The sequence below is a fragment of the Rhinoderma darwinii genome, unplaced genomic scaffold, assembly GCF_050947455.1.
Source record: "Rhinoderma darwinii isolate aRhiDar2 unplaced genomic scaffold, aRhiDar2.hap1 Scaffold_4321, whole genome shotgun sequence".
Classification (NCBI taxonomy): Eukaryota; Metazoa; Chordata; class Amphibia; order Anura; family Rhinodermatidae; genus Rhinoderma; species Rhinoderma darwinii.
In genome coordinates, this window is record NW_027463831.1 from 92,501 (window position 1) to 111,195 (window position 18,695).

At 45.7% G+C, this 18,695-nt stretch overlaps 18 non-coding genes across 18 annotated transcripts; 9 read left to right on the forward strand and 9 right to left on the reverse strand.

Moving 5' to 3' along the window:
* Positions 1-832: 832 nt before the first annotated feature.
* Positions 833-918, forward strand: TRNAY-GUA (transfer RNA tyrosine (anticodon GUA)). The gene is given in 2 exon segments: positions 833-869; positions 883-918. It is a non-coding gene; the product is annotated as a tRNA-Tyr (tRNA).
* Positions 919-1,485: 567 nt separating this feature from the next.
* TRNAN-GUU (transfer RNA asparagine (anticodon GUU)) lies at positions 1,486-1,559 on the reverse strand. The gene has a single exon. It is a non-coding gene; the product is annotated as a tRNA-Asn (tRNA).
* Positions 1,560-2,586: 1,027 nt separating this feature from the next.
* On the forward strand, positions 2,587-2,672 carry TRNAY-GUA (transfer RNA tyrosine (anticodon GUA)). Its single transcript is given in 2 exon segments — positions 2,587-2,623; positions 2,637-2,672. It is a non-coding gene; the product is annotated as a tRNA-Tyr (tRNA).
* A 567-nt stretch (positions 2,673-3,239) lies between these two features.
* TRNAN-GUU (transfer RNA asparagine (anticodon GUU)) lies at positions 3,240-3,313 on the reverse strand. The gene has a single exon. It is a non-coding gene; the product is annotated as a tRNA-Asn (tRNA).
* A 1,024-nt stretch (positions 3,314-4,337) lies between these two features.
* On the forward strand, positions 4,338-4,423 carry TRNAY-GUA (transfer RNA tyrosine (anticodon GUA)). The gene is given in 2 exon segments: positions 4,338-4,374; positions 4,388-4,423. It is a non-coding gene; the product is annotated as a tRNA-Tyr (tRNA).
* Positions 4,424-4,990: 567 nt separating this feature from the next.
* Positions 4,991-5,064, reverse strand: TRNAN-GUU (transfer RNA asparagine (anticodon GUU)). The gene has a single exon. It is a non-coding gene; the product is annotated as a tRNA-Asn (tRNA).
* A 1,684-nt stretch (positions 5,065-6,748) lies between these two features.
* On the reverse strand, positions 6,749-6,822 carry TRNAN-GUU (transfer RNA asparagine (anticodon GUU)). The gene has a single exon. It is a non-coding gene; the product is annotated as a tRNA-Asn (tRNA).
* Positions 6,823-7,854: 1,032 nt separating this feature from the next.
* TRNAY-GUA (transfer RNA tyrosine (anticodon GUA)) lies at positions 7,855-7,940 on the forward strand. Its single transcript is given in 2 exon segments — positions 7,855-7,891; positions 7,905-7,940. It is a non-coding gene; the product is annotated as a tRNA-Tyr (tRNA).
* A 567-nt stretch (positions 7,941-8,507) lies between these two features.
* On the reverse strand, positions 8,508-8,581 carry TRNAN-GUU (transfer RNA asparagine (anticodon GUU)). Its single transcript has one exon. It is a non-coding gene; the product is annotated as a tRNA-Asn (tRNA).
* A 1,031-nt stretch (positions 8,582-9,612) lies between these two features.
* On the forward strand, positions 9,613-9,698 carry TRNAY-GUA (transfer RNA tyrosine (anticodon GUA)). The gene is given in 2 exon segments: positions 9,613-9,649; positions 9,663-9,698. It is a non-coding gene; the product is annotated as a tRNA-Tyr (tRNA).
* A 567-nt stretch (positions 9,699-10,265) lies between these two features.
* TRNAN-GUU (transfer RNA asparagine (anticodon GUU)) lies at positions 10,266-10,339 on the reverse strand. Its single transcript has one exon. It is a non-coding gene; the product is annotated as a tRNA-Asn (tRNA).
* Positions 10,340-11,370: 1,031 nt separating this feature from the next.
* On the forward strand, positions 11,371-11,456 carry TRNAY-GUA (transfer RNA tyrosine (anticodon GUA)). Its single transcript is given in 2 exon segments — positions 11,371-11,407; positions 11,421-11,456. It is a non-coding gene; the product is annotated as a tRNA-Tyr (tRNA).
* Positions 11,457-12,023: 567 nt separating this feature from the next.
* Positions 12,024-12,097, reverse strand: TRNAN-GUU (transfer RNA asparagine (anticodon GUU)). Its single transcript has one exon. It is a non-coding gene; the product is annotated as a tRNA-Asn (tRNA).
* Positions 12,098-13,127: 1,030 nt separating this feature from the next.
* On the forward strand, positions 13,128-13,213 carry TRNAY-GUA (transfer RNA tyrosine (anticodon GUA)). Its single transcript is given in 2 exon segments — positions 13,128-13,164; positions 13,178-13,213. It is a non-coding gene; the product is annotated as a tRNA-Tyr (tRNA).
* Positions 13,214-15,108: 1,895 nt separating this feature from the next.
* Positions 15,109-15,194, forward strand: TRNAY-GUA (transfer RNA tyrosine (anticodon GUA)). The gene is given in 2 exon segments: positions 15,109-15,145; positions 15,159-15,194. It is a non-coding gene; the product is annotated as a tRNA-Tyr (tRNA).
* Positions 15,195-15,761: 567 nt separating this feature from the next.
* Positions 15,762-15,835, reverse strand: TRNAN-GUU (transfer RNA asparagine (anticodon GUU)). Its single transcript has one exon. It is a non-coding gene; the product is annotated as a tRNA-Asn (tRNA).
* Positions 15,836-16,866: 1,031 nt separating this feature from the next.
* Positions 16,867-16,952, forward strand: TRNAY-GUA (transfer RNA tyrosine (anticodon GUA)). The gene is given in 2 exon segments: positions 16,867-16,903; positions 16,917-16,952. It is a non-coding gene; the product is annotated as a tRNA-Tyr (tRNA).
* A 567-nt stretch (positions 16,953-17,519) lies between these two features.
* On the reverse strand, positions 17,520-17,593 carry TRNAN-GUU (transfer RNA asparagine (anticodon GUU)). Its single transcript has one exon. It is a non-coding gene; the product is annotated as a tRNA-Asn (tRNA).
* Between the last annotated feature and the right edge of the window lie 1,102 nt (positions 17,594-18,695).

Sequence of the window (18,695 nt, forward strand, 5' to 3'; positions counted from 1 at the left end):
CAGCGGGTAATAGGCTACCCCTCTCTTTTGGAGGTATGGCAGCAGAGTGGCGCAGCGGAAGCGTGCTGGGCCCATAACCCAGAGGTCGATGGATCGAAACCATCCTCTGCTAAGTGCTCTCTTTTACTCACGCCCCCTGTTACAATTTGGCCATTATCCCCGGTCGGAATCACATGTTTTTCTCGTAAAAATAGAATAGAGACCCCCGATCCCTGACCATCTCATTTTCACGACCTTCAGACTATGCTTTTTATACACGCAACCTCCCAGTTTCTCATGCCACATGTTTTCGCCTTTGCAACAAAGTGGCACAGGCAAAGGCTTTTGGGCCCACAACCAAATGGGCCATTGGATCTAGACCATCTTTTCTACGTTGCGACTTTCTTATTTAAATCATTCTGATTTCTTTTCTCTTCCCACAATTCTTCACTCTGTACACTAACGACTCACCTATACTTTTACACCACCCGGCACCCTGTAAGCTCCACGCTCCTTCTGCTTTTACGGGAGAAAGACATCCACACTTAAAAAAAAAAAAAAAAAAAAAAAGCTTAAAGCTACAGGTTGAAAAGTATGTGATGATCACAATTGTGGTGAATCAGGCACCCCAACATGGAAACCAGCATGGACCCCAACATGGACTGCCAGAAGGGGGATTAGCTCAAATGGTAGAGCGCTCGCTTAGCATGCGAGAGGTAACGGGATCGACGCCCGTATTCTCCAAAGTTTTGGTTTGCCGAGTTTTTCAAAGAGCGGGACAATTCTCCTCTGTTTCCCTACTCATGTAACTCATTTGCAAGCTTAGGAAGCACCCGACAACCAGCTCGGCAAGCCTTCGATAGCTCAGCTGGTAGAGCGGAGGACTGTAGTAGAAAATCAGCAATCCTTAGGTCGCTGGTTCAATTCCGGCTCGAAGGAACTTTTGTTAGTCTCATAGATGATGTTTCAACCTGTCGACAAATGCTCTCCCGGTGCCCTCGTCTTCTATCTATTTTCAGAGGGGTCTCTTGTTTGTGTTGGGTATTTGAAATGGGCATCCGACCGAAACTCTCAGTTGAGAGCCACAGTAGGACTTTCTGTAACTCTGACATGCAACTGAAACAAAAAGAGGGTACAATCATCCCTGGGTGGGCTTGAACCACCAACCTTTTGGTTATCAGACAAAAAAAAGTTTTCACAACCTTCAAGCTTTGCTTGAACCTCCCAGTTTCTCATGTCATGTGTCATCTTCTTTGAAACAGAGTGGCGCATGGAAAGACATTTAGGCCCACAACCAAAGAGGGCCAAAGGCTCTGGACCATTCTTTCTACATTGCAACTATGTCATCCAAATCACTGGGATTTTTTTCTCTTCTCAAAATTTTTCACACTGTACATGTTGAAATGGTCTTACAACCGGTGCCCTCCTCTTCTGGCCGAAACTTTAAGTTGAGAGGCACCATAGGATTTTCTGTAACATGCAACTGAGACAAAAAGAGGACACTGCCGTCCCTGGGTGGGCTTGAACCACCAACCTTCCGGTTAACAGCCGAACGCGCTAACCAATTGCGCCACAGAGACAACCACGCTCCCCCACTTTGATTAAAGTCGTAAAAAAGCCACAACATGGTAAATGGAGTATGTTTCTTAGAGGACCTTCTGATCAACACAATAAAAAGAAGAGAATGATAAAACATAACAACTGCGTGGAACTACAGCCGCCAACAAATGGACAATTGCAACACAGAGATGGCCTCCACATTAGCGTCTTAATAACAGTCAGCGGGTAATAGGCTACCCCTCTCTTTTGGAGGTATGGCAGCAGAGTGGCGCAGCGGAAGCGTGCTGGGCCCATAACCCAGAGGTCGATGGATCGAAACCATCCTCTGCTAAGTGCTCTCTTTTACTCACGCCCCCTGTTACAATTTGGCCATTATCCCCGGTCGGAATCACATGTTTTTCTCGTAAAAATAGAATAGAGACCCCCGATCCCTGACCATCTCATTTTCACGACCTTCAGACTATGCTTTTTATACACGCAACCTCCCAGTTTCTCATACCACATGTTTTCGCCTTTGCAACAAAGTGGCACAGGCAAAGGCTTTTGGGCCCACAACCAAATGGGCCATTGGATCTAGACCATCTTTTCTACGTTGCGACTTTCTTATTTAAATCATTCTGATTTCTTTTCTCTTCCCACAATTCTTCACTCTGTACACTAACGACTCACCTATACTTTTACACCACCCGGCACCCTGTAAGCTCCACGCTCCTTCTGCTTTTACGGGAGAAAGACATCCACACTTAAAAAAAAAAAAAAAAAAAGCTTAAAGCTACAGGTTGAAAAGTATGTGATGATCACAATTGTGGTGAATCAGGCACCCCAACATGGAAACCAGCATGGACCCCAACATGGACTGCCAGAAGGGGGATTAGCTCAAATGGTAGAGCGCTCGCTTAGCATGCGAGAGGTAACGGGATCGACGCCCGTATTCTCCAAAGTTTTGGTTTGCCGAGTTTTTCAAAGAGCGGGACAATTCTCCTCTGTTTCCCTACTCATGTAACTCATTTGCAAGCTTAGGAAGCACCCGACAACCAGCTCGGCAAGCCTTCGATAGCTCAGCTGGTAGAGCGGAGGACTGTAGTAGAAAATCAGCAATCCTTAGGTCGCTGGTTCAATTCCGGCTCGAAGGAACTTTTGTTCGTCTCATAGATGATGTTTCAACCTGTCGACAAATGCTCTCCCGGTGCCCTCGTCTTCTATCTATTTTCAGAGGGGTCTCTTGTTTGTGTTGGGTATTTGAAATGGGCATCCGACCGAAACTCTCAGTTGAGAGCCACAGTAGGACTTTCTGTAACTCTGACATGCAACTGAAACAAAAAGAGGGTACAATCATCCCTGGGTGGGCTTGAACCACCAACCTTTTGGTTATCAGACAAAAAAAAGTTTTCACAACCTTCAAGCTTTGCTTGAACCTCCCAGTTTCTCATGTCATGTGTCATCTTCTTTGAAACAGAGTGGCGCATGGAAAGACATTTAGGCCCACAACCAAAGAGGGCCAAAGGCTCTGGACCATTCTTTCTACATTGCAACTATGTCATCCAAATCACTGGGATTTTTTTCTCTTCTCAAAATTTTTCACACTGTACATGTTGAAATGGTCTTACAACCGGTGCCCTCCTCTTCTGGCCGAAACTTTAAGTTGAGAGGCACCATAGGATTTTCTGTAACATGCAACTGAGACAAAAAGAGGACACTGCCGTCCCTGGGTGGGCTTGAACCACCAACCTTCCGGTTAACAGCCGAACGCGCTAACCAATTGCGCCACAGAGACAACCACGGTCCCCCACTTTGATTAAAGTCGGAAAAAAGCCACAACATGGTAAATGGAGTATGTTTCTTAGAGGACCTTCTGATCAACACAATAAAAAGAAGAGAATGATAAAACATAACAACTGCGTGGAACTACAGCCGCCAACAAATGGACAATTGCAACACAGAGATGGCCTCCACATTAGCGTCTTAACAACAGTCAGCGGGTAATAGGCTACCCCTCTCTTTTGGAGGTATGGCAGCAGAGTGGTGCAGCGGAAGCGTGCTGGGCCCATAACCCAGAGGTCGATGCATCGAAACCATCCTCTGCTAAGTGCTCTCTTTTACTCACGCCCCCTGTTACAATTTGGCCATTATCCCCGGTCGGAATCACATGTTTTTCTCGTAAAAATAGAATAGAGACCCCCGATCCCTGACCATCTCATTTTCACGACCTTCAGACTATGCTTTTTATACACGCAACCTCCCAGTTTCTCATGCCACATGTTTTCGCCTTTGCAACAAAGTGGCACAGGCAAAGGCTTTTGGGCCCACAACCAAATGGGCCTTTGGATCTAGACCATCTTTTCTACGTTGCGACTTTCTTATTTAAATCATTCTGATTTCTTTTCTCTTCCCACAATTCTTCACTCTGTACACTAACGACTCACCTATACTTTTACACCACCCGGCACCCTGTAAGCTCCACGCTCCTTCTGCTTTTACGGGAGAAAGACATCCACACTTAAAAAAAAAAAAAAAAGCTTAAAGCTACAGGTTGAAAAGTATGTGATGATCACAATTGTGGTGAATCAGGCACCCCAACATGGAAACCAGCATGGACCCCAACATGGACTGCCAGAAGGGGGATTAGCTCAAATGGTAGAGCGCTCGCTTAGCATGCGAGAGGTAACGGGATCGACGCCCGTATTCTCCAAAGTTTTGGTTTGCCGAGTTTTTCAAAGAGCGGGACAATTCTCCTCTGTTTCCCTACTCATGTAACTCATTTGCAAGCTTAGGAAGCACCCGACAACCAGCTTGGCAAGCCTTCGATAGCTCAGCTGGTAGAGCGGAGGACTGTAGTAGAAAATCAGCAATCCTTAGGTCGCTGGTTCAATTCCGGCTCGAAGGAACTTTTGTTAGTCTCATAGATGATGTTTCAACCTGTCGACAAATGCTCTCCCGGTGCCCTCGTCTTCTATCTATTTTCAGAGGGGTCTCTTGTTTGTGTTGGGTATTTGAAATGGGCATCCGACCGAAACTCTCAGTTGAGAGCCACAGTAGGACTTTCTGTAACTCTGACATGCAACTGAAACAAAAAGAGGGTACAATCATCCCTGGGTGGGCTTGAACCACCAACCTTTTGGTTATCAGACAAAAAAAAGTTTTCACAACCTTCAAGCTTTGCTTGAACCTCCCAGTTTCTCATGTCATGTGTCATCTTCTTTGAAACAGAGTGGCGCATGGAAAGACATTTAGGCCCACAACCAAAGAGGGCCAAAGGCTCTGGACCATTCTTTCTACATTGCAACTATGTCATCCAAATCACTGGGATTTTTTTCTCTTCTCAAAATTTTTCACACTGTACATGTTGAAATGGTCTTACAACCGGTGCCCTCCTCTTCTGGCCGAAACTTTAAGTTGAGAGGCACCATAGGATTTTCTGTAACATGCAACTGAGACAAAAAGAGGACACTGCCGTCCCTGGGTGGGCTTGAACCACCAACCTTCCGGTTAACAGCCGAACGCGCTAACCAATTGCGCCACAGAGACAACCACGCTCCCCCACTTTGATTAAAGTCGTAAAAAAGCCACAACATGGTAAATGGAGTATGTTTCTTAGAGGACCTTCTGATCAACACAATAAAAAGAAGAGAATGATAAAACATAACAACTGCGTGGAACTACAGCCGCCAACAAATGGACAATTGCAACACAGAGATGGCCTCCACATTAGCGTCTTAACAACAGTCAGCGGGTAATAGGCTACCCCTCTCTTTTGGAGGTATGGCAGCAGAGTGGCGCAGCGGAAGCGTGCTGGGCCCATAACCCAGAGGTCGATGCATCGAAACCATCCTCTGCTAAGTGCTCTCTTTTACTCACGCCCCCTGTTACAATTTGGCCATTATCCCCGGTCGGAATCACATGTTTTTCTCGTAAAAATAGAATAGAGACCCCCCGATCCCTGACCATCTCATTTTCACGACCTTCAGACTATGCTTTTTATACACGCAACCTCCCAGTTTCTCATGCCACATGTTTTCGCCTTTGCAACAAAGTGGCACAGGCAAAGGCTTTTGGGCCCACAACCAAATGGGCCATTGGATCTAGACCATCTTTTCTACGTTGCGACTTTCTTATTTAAATCATTCTGATTTCTTTTCTCTTCCCACAATTCTTCACTCTGTACACTAACGACTCACCTATACTTTTACACCACCCGGCACCCTGTAAGCTCCACGCTCCTTCTGCTTTTACGGGAGAAAGACATCCACACTTAAAAAAAAAAAAAAAAAAAAAAGCTTAAAGCTACAGGTTGAAAAGTATGTGATGATCACAATTGTGGTGAATCAGGCACCCCAACATGGAAACCAGCATGGACCCCAACATGGACTGCCAGAAGGGGGATTAGCTCAAATGGTAGAGCGCTCGCTTAGCATGCGAGAGGTAACGGGATCGACGCCCGTATTCTCCAAAGTTTTGGTTTGCCGAGTTTTTCAAAGAGCGGGACAATTCTCCTCTGTTTCCCTACTCATGTAACTCATTTGCAAGCTTAGGAAGCACCCGACAACCAGCTCGGCAAGCCTTCGATAGCTCAGCTGGTAGAGCGGAGGACTGTAGTAGAAAATCAGCAATCCTTAGGTCGCTGGTTCAATTCTGGCTCGAAGGAACTTTTGTTAGTCTCATAGATGATGTTTCAACCTGTCGACAAATGCTCTCCCGGTGCCCTCGTCTTCTATCTATTTTCAGAGGGGTCTCTTGTTTGTGTTGGGTATTTGAAATGGGCATCCGACCGAAACTCTCAGTTGAGAGCCACAGTAGGACTTTCTGTAACTCTGACATGCAACTGAAACAAAAAGAGGGTACAATCATCCCTGGGTGGGCTTGAACCACCAACCTTTTGGTTATCAGACAAAAAAAAGTTTTCACAACCTTCAAGCTTTGCTTGAACCTCCCAGTTTCTCATGTCATGTGTCATCTTCTTTGAAACAGAGTGGCGCATGGAAAGACATTTAGGCCCACAACCAAAGAGGGCCAAAGGCTCTGGACCATTCTTTCTACATTGCAACTATGTCATCCAAATCACTGGGATTTTTTTCTCTTCTCAAAATTTTTCACACTGTACATGTTGAAATGGTCTTACAACCGGTGCCCTCCTCTTCTGGCCGAAACTTTAAGTTGAGAGGCACCATAGGATTTTCTGTAACATGCAACTGAGACAAAAAGAGGACACTGCCGTCCCTGGGTGGGCTTGAACCACCAACCTTCCGGTTAACAGCCGAACGCGCTAACCAATTGCGCCACAGAGACAACCACGCTCCCCCACTTTGATTAAAGTCGTAAAAAAGCCACAACATGGTAAATGGAGTATGTTTCTTAGAGGACCTTCTGATCAACACAATAAAAAGAAGAGAATGATAAAACATAACAACTGCGTGGAACTACAGCCGCCAACAAATGGACAATTGCAACACAGAGATGGCCTCCACATTAGCGTCTTAACAACAGTCAGCGGGTAATAGGCTACCCCTCTCTTTTGGAGGTATGGCAGCAGAGTGGCGCAGCGGAAGCGTGCTGGGCCCATAACCCAGAGGTCGATGCATCGAAACCATCCTCTGCTAAGTGCTCTCTTTTACTCACGCCCCCTGTTACAATTTGGCCATTATCCCCGGTCGGAATCACATGTTTTTCTCGTAAAAATAGAATAGAGACCCCCGATCCCTGACCATCTCATTTTCACGACCTTCAGACTATGCTTTTTATACACGCAACCTCCCAGTTTCTCATGCCACATGTTTTCGCCTTTGCAACAAAGTGGCACAGGCAAAGGCTTTTGGGCCCACAACCAAATGGGCCATTGGATCTAGACCATCTTTTCTACGTTGCGACTTTCTTATTTAAATCATTCTGATTTCTTTTCTCTTCCCACAATTCTTCACTCTGTACACTAACGACTCACCTATACTTTTACACCACCCGGCACCCTGTAAGCTCCACGCTCCTTCTGCTTTTACGGGAGAAAGACATCCACACTTAAAAAAAAAAAAAAAAAAAAAAAAGCTTAAAGCTACAGGTTGAAAAGTATGTGATGATCACAATTGTGGTGAATCAGGCACCCCAACATGGAAACCAGCATGGACCCCAACATGGACTGCCAGAAGGGGGATTAGCTCAAATGGTAGAGCGCTCGCTTAGCATGCGAGAGGTAACGGGATCGACGCCCGTATTCTCCAAAGTTTTGGTTTGCCGAGTTTTTCAAAGAGCGGGACAATTCTCCTCTGTTTCCCTACTCATGTAACTCATTTGCAAGCTTAGGAAGCACCCGACAACCAGCTCGGCAAGCCTTCGATAGCTCAGCTGGTAGAGCGGAGGACTGTAGTAGAAAATCAGCAATCCTTAGGTCGCTGGTTCAATTCCGGCTCGAAGGAACTTTTGTTAGTCTCATAGATGATGTTTCAACCTGTCGACAAATGCTCTCCCGGTGCCCTCGTCTTCTATCTATTTTCAGAGGGGTCTCTTGTTTGTGTTGGGTATTTGAAATGGGCATCCGACCGAAACTCTCAGTTGAGAGCCACAGTAGGACTTTCTGTAACTCTGACATGCAACTGAAACAAAAAGAGGGTACAATCATCCCTGGGTGGGCTTGAACCACCAACCTTTTGGTTATCAGACAAAAAAAAGTTTTCACAACCTTCAAGCTTTGCTTGAACCTCCCAGTTTCTCATGTCATGTGTCATCTTCTTTGAAACAGAGTGGCGCATGGAAAGACATTTAGGCCCACAACCAAAGAGGGCCAAAGGCTCTGGACCATTCTTTCTACATTGCAACTATGTCATCCAAATCACTGGGATTTTTTTCTCTTCTCAAAATTTTTCACACTGTACATGTTGAAATGGTCTTACAACCGGTGCCCTCCTCTTCTGGCCGAAACTTTAAGTTGAGAGGCACCATAGGATTTTCTGTAACATGCAACTGAGACAAAAAGAGGACACTGCCGTCCCTGGGTGGGCTTGAACCACCAACCTTCCGGTTAACAGCCGAACGCGCTAACCAATTGCGCCACAGAGACAACCACGCTCCGCCACTTTGATTAAAGTCGTAAAAAAGCCACAACATGGTAAATGGAGTATGTTTCTTAGAGGACCTTCTGATCAACACAATAAAAAGAAGAGAATGATAAAACATAACAACTGCGTGGAACTACAGCCGCCAACAAATGGACAATTGCAACACAGAGATGGCCTCCACATTAGCGTCTTAACAACAGTCAGCGGGTAATAGGCTACCCCTCTCTTTTGGAGGTATGGCAGCAGAGTGGCGCAGCGGAAGCGTGCTGGGCCCATAACCCAGAGGTCGATGCATCGAAACCATCCTCTGCTAAGTGCTCTCTTTTACTCACGCCCCCTGTTACAATTTGGCCATTATCCCCGGTCGGAATCACATGTTTTTCTCGTAAAAATAGAATAGAGACCCCCGATCCCTGACCATCTCATTTTCACGACCTTCAGACTATGCTTTTTATACACGCAACCTCCCAGTTTCTCATGCCACATGTTTTCGCCTTTGCAACAAAGTGGCACAGGCAAAGGCTTTTGGGCCCACAACCAAATGGGCCATTGGATCTAGACCATCTTTTCTACGTTGCGACTTTCTTATTTAAATCATTCTGATTTCTTTTCTCTTCCCACAATTCTTCACTCTGTACACTAACGACTCACCTATACTTTTACACCACCCGGCACCCTGTAAGCTCCACGCTCCTTCTGCTTTTACAGGAGAAAGACATCCACACTTAAAAAAAAAAAAAAAAAAAAAAAGCTTAAAGCTACAGGTTGAAAAGTATGTGATGATCACAATTGTGGTGAATCAGGCACCCCAACATGGAAACCAGCATGGACCCCAACATGGACTGCCAGAAGGGGGATTAGCTCAAATGGTAGAGCGCTCGCTTAGCATGCGAGAGGTAACGGGATCGACGCCCGTATTCTCCAAAGTTTTGGTTTGCCGAGTTTTTCAAAGAGCGGGACAATTCTCCTCTGTTTCCCTACTCATGTAACTCATTTGCAAGCTTAGGAAGCACCCGACAACCAGCGCGGCAAGCCTTCGATAGCTCAGCTGGTAGAGCGGAGGACTGTAGTAGAAAATCAGCAATCCTTAGGTCGCTGGTTCAATTCCGGCTCGAAGGAACTTTTGTTAGTCTCATAGATGATGTTTCAACCTGTCGACAAATGCTCTCCCGGTGCCCTCGTCTTCTATCTATTTTCAGAGGGGTCTCTTGTTTGTGTTGGGTATTTGAAATGGGCATCCGACCGAAACTCTCAGTTGAGAGCCACAGTAGGACTTTCTGTAACTCTGACATGCAACTGAAACAAAAAGAGGGTACAATCATCCCTGGGTGGGCTTGAACCACCAACCTTTTGGTTATCAGACAAAAAAAAGTTTTCACAACCTTCAAGCTTTGCTTGAACCTCCCAGTTTCTCATGTCATGTGTCATCTTCTTTGAAACAGAGTGGCGCATGGAAAGACATTTAGGCCCACAACCAAAGAGGGCCAAAGGCTCTGGACCATTCTTTCTACATTGCAACTATGTCATCCAAATCACTGGGATTTTTTTCTCTTCTCAAAATTTTTCACACTGTACATGTTGAAATGGTCTTACAACCGGTGCCCTCCTCTTCTGGCCGAAACTTTAAGTTGAGAGGCACCATAGGATTTTCTGTAACATGCAACTGAGACAAAAAGAGGACACTGCCGTCCCTGGGTGGGCTTGAACCACCAACCTTCCGGTTAACAGCCGAACGCGCTAACCAATTGCGCCACAGAGACAACCACGCTCCCCCACTTTGATTAAAGTCGTAAAAAAGCCACAACATGGTAAATGGAGTATGTTTCTTAGAGGACCTTCTGATCAACACAATAAAAAGAAGAGAATGATAAAACATAACAACTGCGTGGAACTACAGCCGCCAACAAATGGACAATTGCAACACAGAGATGGCCTCCACATTAGCGTCTTAACAACAGTCAGCGGGTAATAGGCTACCCCTCTCTTTTGGAGGTATGGCAGCAGAGTGGTGCAGCGGAAGCGTGCTGGGCCCATAACCCAGAGGTCGATGCATCGAAACCATCCTCTGCTAAGTGCTCTCTTTTACTCACGCCCCCTGTTACAATTTGGCCATTATCCCCGGTCGGAATCACATGTTTTTCTCGTAAAAATAGAATAGAGACCCCCGATCCCTGACCATCTCATTTTCACGACCTTCAGACTATGCTTTTTATACACGCAACCTCCCAGTTTCTCATGCCACATGTTTTCGCCTTTGCAACAAAGTGGCACAGGCAAAGGCTTTTGGGCCCACAACCAAATGGGCCATTGGATCTAGACCATCTTTTCTACGTTGCGACTTTCTTATTTAAATCATTCTGATTTCTTTTCTCTTCCCACAATTCTTCACTCTGTACACTAACGACTCACCTATACTTTTACACCACCCGGCACCCTGTAAGCTCCACGCTCCTTCTGCTTTTACGGGAGAAAGACATCCACACTTAAAAAAAAAAAAAAAAAAAAAAAGCTTAAAGCTACAGGTTGAAAAGTATGTGATGATCACAATTGTGGTGAATCAGGCACCCCAACATGGAAACCAGCATGGACCCCAACATGGACTGCCAGAAGGGGGATTAGCTCAAATGGTAGAGTGCTCGCTTAGCATGCGAGAGGTAACGGGATCGACGCCCGTATTCTCCAAAGTTTTGGTTTGCCGAGTTTTTCAAAGAGCGGGACAATTCTCCTCTGTTTCCCTACTCATGTAACTCATTTGCAAGCTTAGGAAGCACCCGACAACCAGCTCGGCAAGCCTTCGATAGCTCAGCTGGTAGAGCGGAGGACTGTAGTAGAAAATCAGCAATCCTTAGGTCGCTGGTTCAATTCCGGCTCGAAGGAACTTTTGTTAGTCTCATAGATGATGTTTCAACCTGTCGACAAATGCTCTCCCGGTGCCCTCGTCTTCTATCTATTTTCAGAGGGGTCTCTTGTTTGTGTTGGGTATTTGAAATGGGCATCCGACCGAAACTCTCAGTTGAGAGCCACAGTAGGACTTTCTGTAACTCTGACATGCAACTGAAACAAAAAGAGGGTACAATCATCCCTGGGTGGGCTTGAACCACCAACCTTTTGGTTATCAGACAAAAAAAAGTTTTCACAACCTTCAAGCTTTGCTTGAACCTCCCAGTTTCTCATGTCATGTGTCATCTTCTTTGAAACAGAGTGGCGCATGGAAAGACATTTAGGCCCACAACCAAAGAGGGCCAAAGGCTCTGGACCATTCTTTCTACATTGCAACTATGTCATCCAAATCACTGGGATTTTTTTCTCTTCTCAAAATTTTTCACACTGTACATGTTGAAATGGTCTTACAACCGGTGCCCTCCTCTTCTGGCCGAAACTTTAAGTTGAGAGGCACCATAGGATTTTCTGTAACATGCAACTGAGACAAAAAGAGGACACTGCCGTCCCTGGGTGGGCTTGAACCACCAACCTTCCGGTTAACAGCCGAACGCGCTAACCAATTGCGCCACAGAGACAACCACGCTCCCCCACTTTGATTAAAGTCGTAAAAAAGCCACAACATGGTAAATGGAGTATGTTTCTTAGAGGACCTTCTGATCAACACAATAAAAAGAAGAGAATGATAAAACATAACAACTGCGTGGAACTACAGCCGCCAACAAATGGACAATTGCAACACAGAGATGGCCTCCACATTAGCGTCTTAACAACAGTCAGCGGGTAATAGGCTACCCCTCTCTTTTGGAGGTATGGCAGCAGAGTGGTGCAGCGGAAGCGTGCTGGGCCCATAACCCAGAGGTCGATGCATCGAAACCATCCTCTGCTAAGTGCTCTCTTTTACTCACGCCCCCTGTTACAATTTGGCCATTATCCCCGGTCGGAATCACATGTTTTTCTCGTAAAAATAGAATAGAGACCCCCGATCCCTGACCATCTCATTTTCACGACCTTCAGACTATGCTTTTTATACACGCAACCTCCCAGTTTCTCATGCCACATGTTTTCGCCTTTGCAACAAAGTGGCACAGGCAAAGGCTTTTGGGCCCACAACCAAATGGGCCATTGGATCTAGACCATCTTTTCTACGTTGCGACTTTCTTATTTAAATCATTCTGATTTCTTTTCTCTTCCCACAATTCTTCACTCTGTACACTAACGACTCACCTATACTTTTACACCACCCGGCACCCTGTAAGCTCCACGCTCCTTCTGCTTTTACGGGAGAAAGACATCCACACTTAAAAAAAAAAAAAAAAAAAAAAGCTTAAAGCTACAGGTTGAAAAGTATGTGATGATCACAATTGTGGTGAATCAGGCACCCCAACATGGAAACCAGCATGGACCCCAACATGGACTGCCAGAAGGGGGATTAGCTCAAATGGTAGAGCGCTCGCTTAGCATGCGAGAGGTAACGGGATCGACGCCCGTATTCTCCAAAGTTTTGGTTTGCCGAGTTTTTCAAAGAGCGGGACAATTCTCCTCTGTTTCCCTACTCATGTAACTCATTTGCAAGCTTAGGAAGCACCCGACAACCAGCTCGGCAAGCCTTCGATAGCTCAGCTGGTAGAGCGGAGGACTGTAGTAGAAAATCAGCAATCCTTAGGTCGCTGGTTCAATTCCGGCTCGAAGGAACTTTTGTTAGTCTCATAGATGATGTTTCAACCTGTCGACAAATGCTCTCCCGGTGCCCTCGTCTTCTATCTATTTTCAGAGGGGTCTCTTGTTTGTGTTGGGTATTTGAAATGGGCATCCGACCGAAACTCTCAGTTGAGAGCCACAGTAGGACTTTCTGTAACTCTGACATGCAACTGAAACAAAAAGAGGGTACAATCATCCCTGGGTGGGCTTGAACCACCAACCTTTTGGTTATCAGACAAAAAAAAGTTTTCACAACCTTCAAGCTTTGCTTGAACCTCCCAGTTTCTCATGTCATGTGTCATCTTCTTTGAAACAGAGTGGCGCATGGAAAGACATTTAGGCCCACAACCAAAGAGGGCCAAAGGCTCTGGACCATTCTTTCTACATTGCAACTATGTCATCCAAATCACTGGGATTTTTTTCTCTTCTCAAAATTTTTCACACTGTACATGTTGAAATGGTCTTACAACCGGTGCCCTCCTCTTCTGGCCGAAACTTTAAGTTGAGAGGCACCATAGGATTTTCTGTAACATGCAACTGAGACAAAAAGAGGACACTGCCGTCCCTGGGTGGGCTTGAACCACCAACCTTCCGGTTAACAGCCGAAAGCGCTAACCAATTGCGCCACAGAGACAACCACGCTCCCCCACTTTGATTAAAGTCGTAAAAAAGCCACAACATGGTAAATGGAGTATGTTTCTTAGAGGACCTTCTGATCAACACAATAAAAAGAAGAGAATGATAAAACATAACAACTGCGTGGAACTACAGCCGCCAACAAATGGACAATTGCAACACAGAGATGGCCTCCACATTAGCGTCTTAACAACAGTCAGCGGGTAATTGCGCCACAGAGACAACCACGCTCCCCCACTTTGATTAAAGTCGTAAAAAAGCCACAACATGGTAAATGGAGTATGTTTCTTAGAGGACCTTCTGATCAACACAATAAAAAGAAGAGAATGATAAAACATAACAACTGCGTGGAACTACAGCCGCCAACAAATGGACAATTGCAACACAGAGATGGCCTCCACATTAGCGTCTTAACAACAGTCAGCGGGTAATAGGCTACCCCTCTCTTTTGGAGGTATGGCAGCAGAGTGGTGCAGCGGAAGCGTGCTGGGCCCATAACCCAGAGGTCGATGCATCGAAACCATCCTCTGCTAAGTGCTCTCTTTTACTCACGCCCCCTGTTACAATTTGGCCATTATCCCCGGTCGGAATCACATGTTTTTCTCGTAAAAATAGAATAGAGACCCCCGATCCCTGACCATCTCATTTTCACGACCTTCAGACTATGCTTTTTATACACGCAACCTCCCAGTTTCTCATGCCACATGTTTTCGCCTTTGCAACAAAGTGGCACAGGCAAAGGCTTTTGGGCCCACAACCAAATGGGCCATTGGATCTAGACCATCTTTTCTACGTTGCGACTTTCTTATTTAAATCATTCTGATTTCTTTTCTCTTCCCACAATTCTTCACTCTGTACACTAACGACTCACCTATACTTTTACACCACCCGGCACCCTGTAAGCTCCACGCTCCTTCTGCTTTTACGGGAGAAAGACATCCACACTTAAAAAAAAAAAAAAAAAAAAAAGCTTAAAGCTACAGGTTGAAAAGTATGTGATGATCACAATTGTGGTGAATCAGGCACCCCAACATGGAAACCAGCATGGACCCCAACATGGATTGCCAGAAGGGGGATTAGCTCAAATGGTAGAGCGCTCGCTTAGCATGCGAGAGGTAACGGGATCGACGCCCGTATTCTCCAAAGTTTTGGTTTGCCGAGTTTTTCAAAGAGCGGGACAATTCTCCTCTGTTTCCCTACTCATGTAACTCATTTGCAAGCTTAGGAAGCACCCGACAACCAGCTCGGCAAGCCTTCGATAGCTCAGCTGGTAGAGCGGAGGACTGTAGTAGAAAATCAGCAATCCTTAGGTCGCTGGTTCAATTCCGGCTCGAAGGAACTTTTGTTAGTCTCATAGATGATGTTTCAACCTGTCGACAAATGCTCTCCCGGTGCCCTCGTCTTCTATCTATTTTCAGAGGGGTCTCTTGTTTGTGTTGGGTATTTGAAATGGGCATCCGACCGAAACTCTCAGTTGAGAGCCACAGTAGGACTTTCTGTAACTCTGACATGCAACTTACACAAAAAGAGGGTACAATCATCCCTGGGTGGGCTTGAACCACCAACCTTTTGGTTATCAGACAAAAAAAAGTTTTCACAACCTTCAAGCTTTGCTTGAACCTCCCAGTTTCTCATGTCATGTGTCATCTTCTTTGAAACAGAGTGGCGCATGGAAAGACATTTAGGCCCACAACCAAAGAGGGCCAAAGGCTCTGGACCATTCTTTCTACATTGCAACTATGTCATCCAAATCACTGGGATTTTTTTCTCTTCTCAAAATTTTTCACACTGTACATGTTGAAATGGTCTTACAACCGGTGCCCTCCTCTTCTGGCCGAAACTTTAAGTTGAGAGGCACCATAGGATTTTCTGTAACATGCAACTGAGACAAAAAGAGGACACTGCCGTCCCTGGGTGGGCTTGAACCACCAACCTTCCGGTTAACAGCCGAACGCGCTAACCAATTGCGCCACAGAGACAACCACGCTCCCCCACTTTGATTAAAGTCGTAAAAAAGCCACAACATGGTAAATGGAGTATGTTTCTTAGAGGACCTTCTGATCAACACAATAAAAAGAAGAGAATGATAAAACATAACAACTGCGTGGAACTACAGCCGCCAACAAATGGACAATTGCAACACAGAGATGGCCTCCACATTAGCGTCTTAACAACAGTCAGCGGGTAATAGGCTACCCCTCTCTTTTGGAGGTATGGCAGCAGAGTGGTGCAGCGGAAGCGTGCTGGGCCCATAACCCAGAGATCGATGCATCGAAACCATCCTCTGCTAAGTGCTCTCTTTTACTCACGCCCCCTGTTACAATTTGGCCATTATCCCCGGTCGGAATCACATGTTTTTCTCGTAAAAATAGAATAGAGACCCCCGATCCCTGACCATCTCATTTTCACGACCTTCAGACTATGCTTTTTATACACGCAACCTCCCAGTTTCTCATGCCACATGTTTTCGCCTTTGCAACAAAGTGGCACAGGCAAAGGCTTTTGGGCCCACAACCAAATGGGCCATTGGATCTAGACCATCTTTTCTACGTTGCGACTTTCTTATTTAAATCATTCTGATTTCTTTTCTCTTCCCACAATTCTTCACTCTGTACACTAACGACTCACCTATACTTTTACACCACCCGGCACCCTGTAAGCTCCACGCTCCTTCTGCTTTTACGGGAGAAAGACATCCACACTTAAAAAAAAAAAAAAAAAAAAAAAGCTTAAAGCTACAGGTTGAAAAGTATGTGATGATCACAATTGTGGTGAATCAGGCACCCCAACATGGAAACCAGCATGGACCCCAACATGGACTGCCAGAAGGGGGATTAGCACAAATGGTAGAGTGCTCGCTTAGCATGCGAGAGGTAACGGGATCGACGCCCGTATTCTCCAAAGTTTTGGTTTGCCGAGTTTTTCAAAGAGCGGGACAATTCTCCTCTGTTTCCCTACTCATGTAACTCATTTGCAAGCTTAGGAAGCACCCGACAACCAGCTCGGCAAGCCTTCGATAGCTCAGCTGGTAGAGCGGAGGACTGTAGTAGAAAATCAGCAATCCTTAGGTCGCTGGTTCAATTCCGGCTCGAAGGAACTTTTGTTAGTCTCATAGATGATGTTTCAACCTGTCGACAAATGCTCTCCCGGTGCCCTCGTCTTCTATCTATTTTCAGAGGGGTCTCTTGTTTGTGTTGGGTATTTGAAATGGGCATCCGACCGAAACTCTCAGTTGAGAGCCACAGTAGGACTTTCTGTAACTCTGACATGCAACTGAAACAAAAAGAGGGTACAATCATCCCTGGGTGGGCTTGAACCACCAACCTTTTGGTTATCAGACAAAAAAAAGTTTTCACAACCTTCAAGCTTTGCTTGAACCTCCCAGTTTCTCATGTCATGTGTCATCTTCTTTGAAACAGAGTGGCGCATGGAAAGACATTTAGGCCCACAACCAAAGAGGGCCAAAGGCTCTGGACCATTCTTTCTACATTGCAACTATGTCATCCAAATCACTGGGATTTTTTTCTCTTCTCAAAATTTTTCACACTGTACATGTTGAAATGGTCTTACAACCGGTGCCCTCCTCTTCTGGCCGAAACTTTAAGTTGAGAGGCACCATAGGATTTTCTGTAACATGCAACTGAGACAAAAAGAGGACACTGCCGTCCCTGGGTGGGCTTGAACCACCAACCTTCCGGTTAACAGCCGAACGCGCTAACCAATTGCGCCACAGAGACAACCACGCTCCCCCACTTTGATTAAAGTCGTAAAAAAGCCACAACATGGTAAATGGAGTATGTTTCTTAGAGGACCTTCTGATCAACACAATAAAAAGAAGAGAATGATAAAACATAACAACTGCGTGGAACTACAGCCGCCAACAAATGGACAATTGCAACACAGAGATGGCCTCCACATTAGCGTCTTAACAACAGTCAGCGGGTAATAGGCTACCCCTCTCTTTTGGAGGTATGGCAGCAGAGTGGTGCAGCGGAAGCGTGCTGGGCCCATAACCCAGAGGTCGATGCATCGAAACCATCCTCTGCTAAGTGCTCTCTTTTACTCACGCCCCCTGTTACAATTTGGCCATTATCCCCGGTCGGAATCACATGTTTTTCTCGTAAAAATAGAATAGAGACCCCCGATCCCTGACCATCTCATTTTCACGACCTTCAGACTATGCTTTTTATACACGCAACCTCCCAGTTTCTCATGCCACATGTTTTCGCCTTTGCAACAAAGTGGCACAGGCAAAGGCTTTTGGGCCCACAACCAAATGGGCCATTGGATCTAGACCATCTTTTCTACGTTGCGACTTTCTTATTTAAATCATTCTGATTTCTTTTCTCTTCCCACAATTCTTCACTCTGTACACTAACGACTCACCTATACTTTTACACCACCCGGCACCCTGTAAGCTCCACGCTCCTTCTGCTTTTACGGGAGAAAGACATCCACACTTAAAAAAAAAAAAAAAAAAAAAAAGCTTAAAGCTACAGGTTGAAAAGTATGTGATGATCACAATTGTGGTGAATCAGGCACCCCAACATGGAAACCAGCATGGACCGCAACATGGACTGCCAGAAGGGGGATTAGCTCAAATGGTAGAGCGCTCGCTTAGCATGCGAGAGGTAACGGGATCGACGCCCGTATTCTCCAAAGTTTGGTTTGCCGAGTTTTTCAAAGAGCGGGACAATTCTCCTCTGTTTCCCTACTCATGTAACTCATTTGCAAGCTTAGGAAGCACCCGACAACCAGCTCGGCAAGCCTTCGATAGCTCAGCTGGTAGAGCGGAGGACTGTAGTAGAAAATCAGCAATCCTTAGGTCGCTGGTTCAAT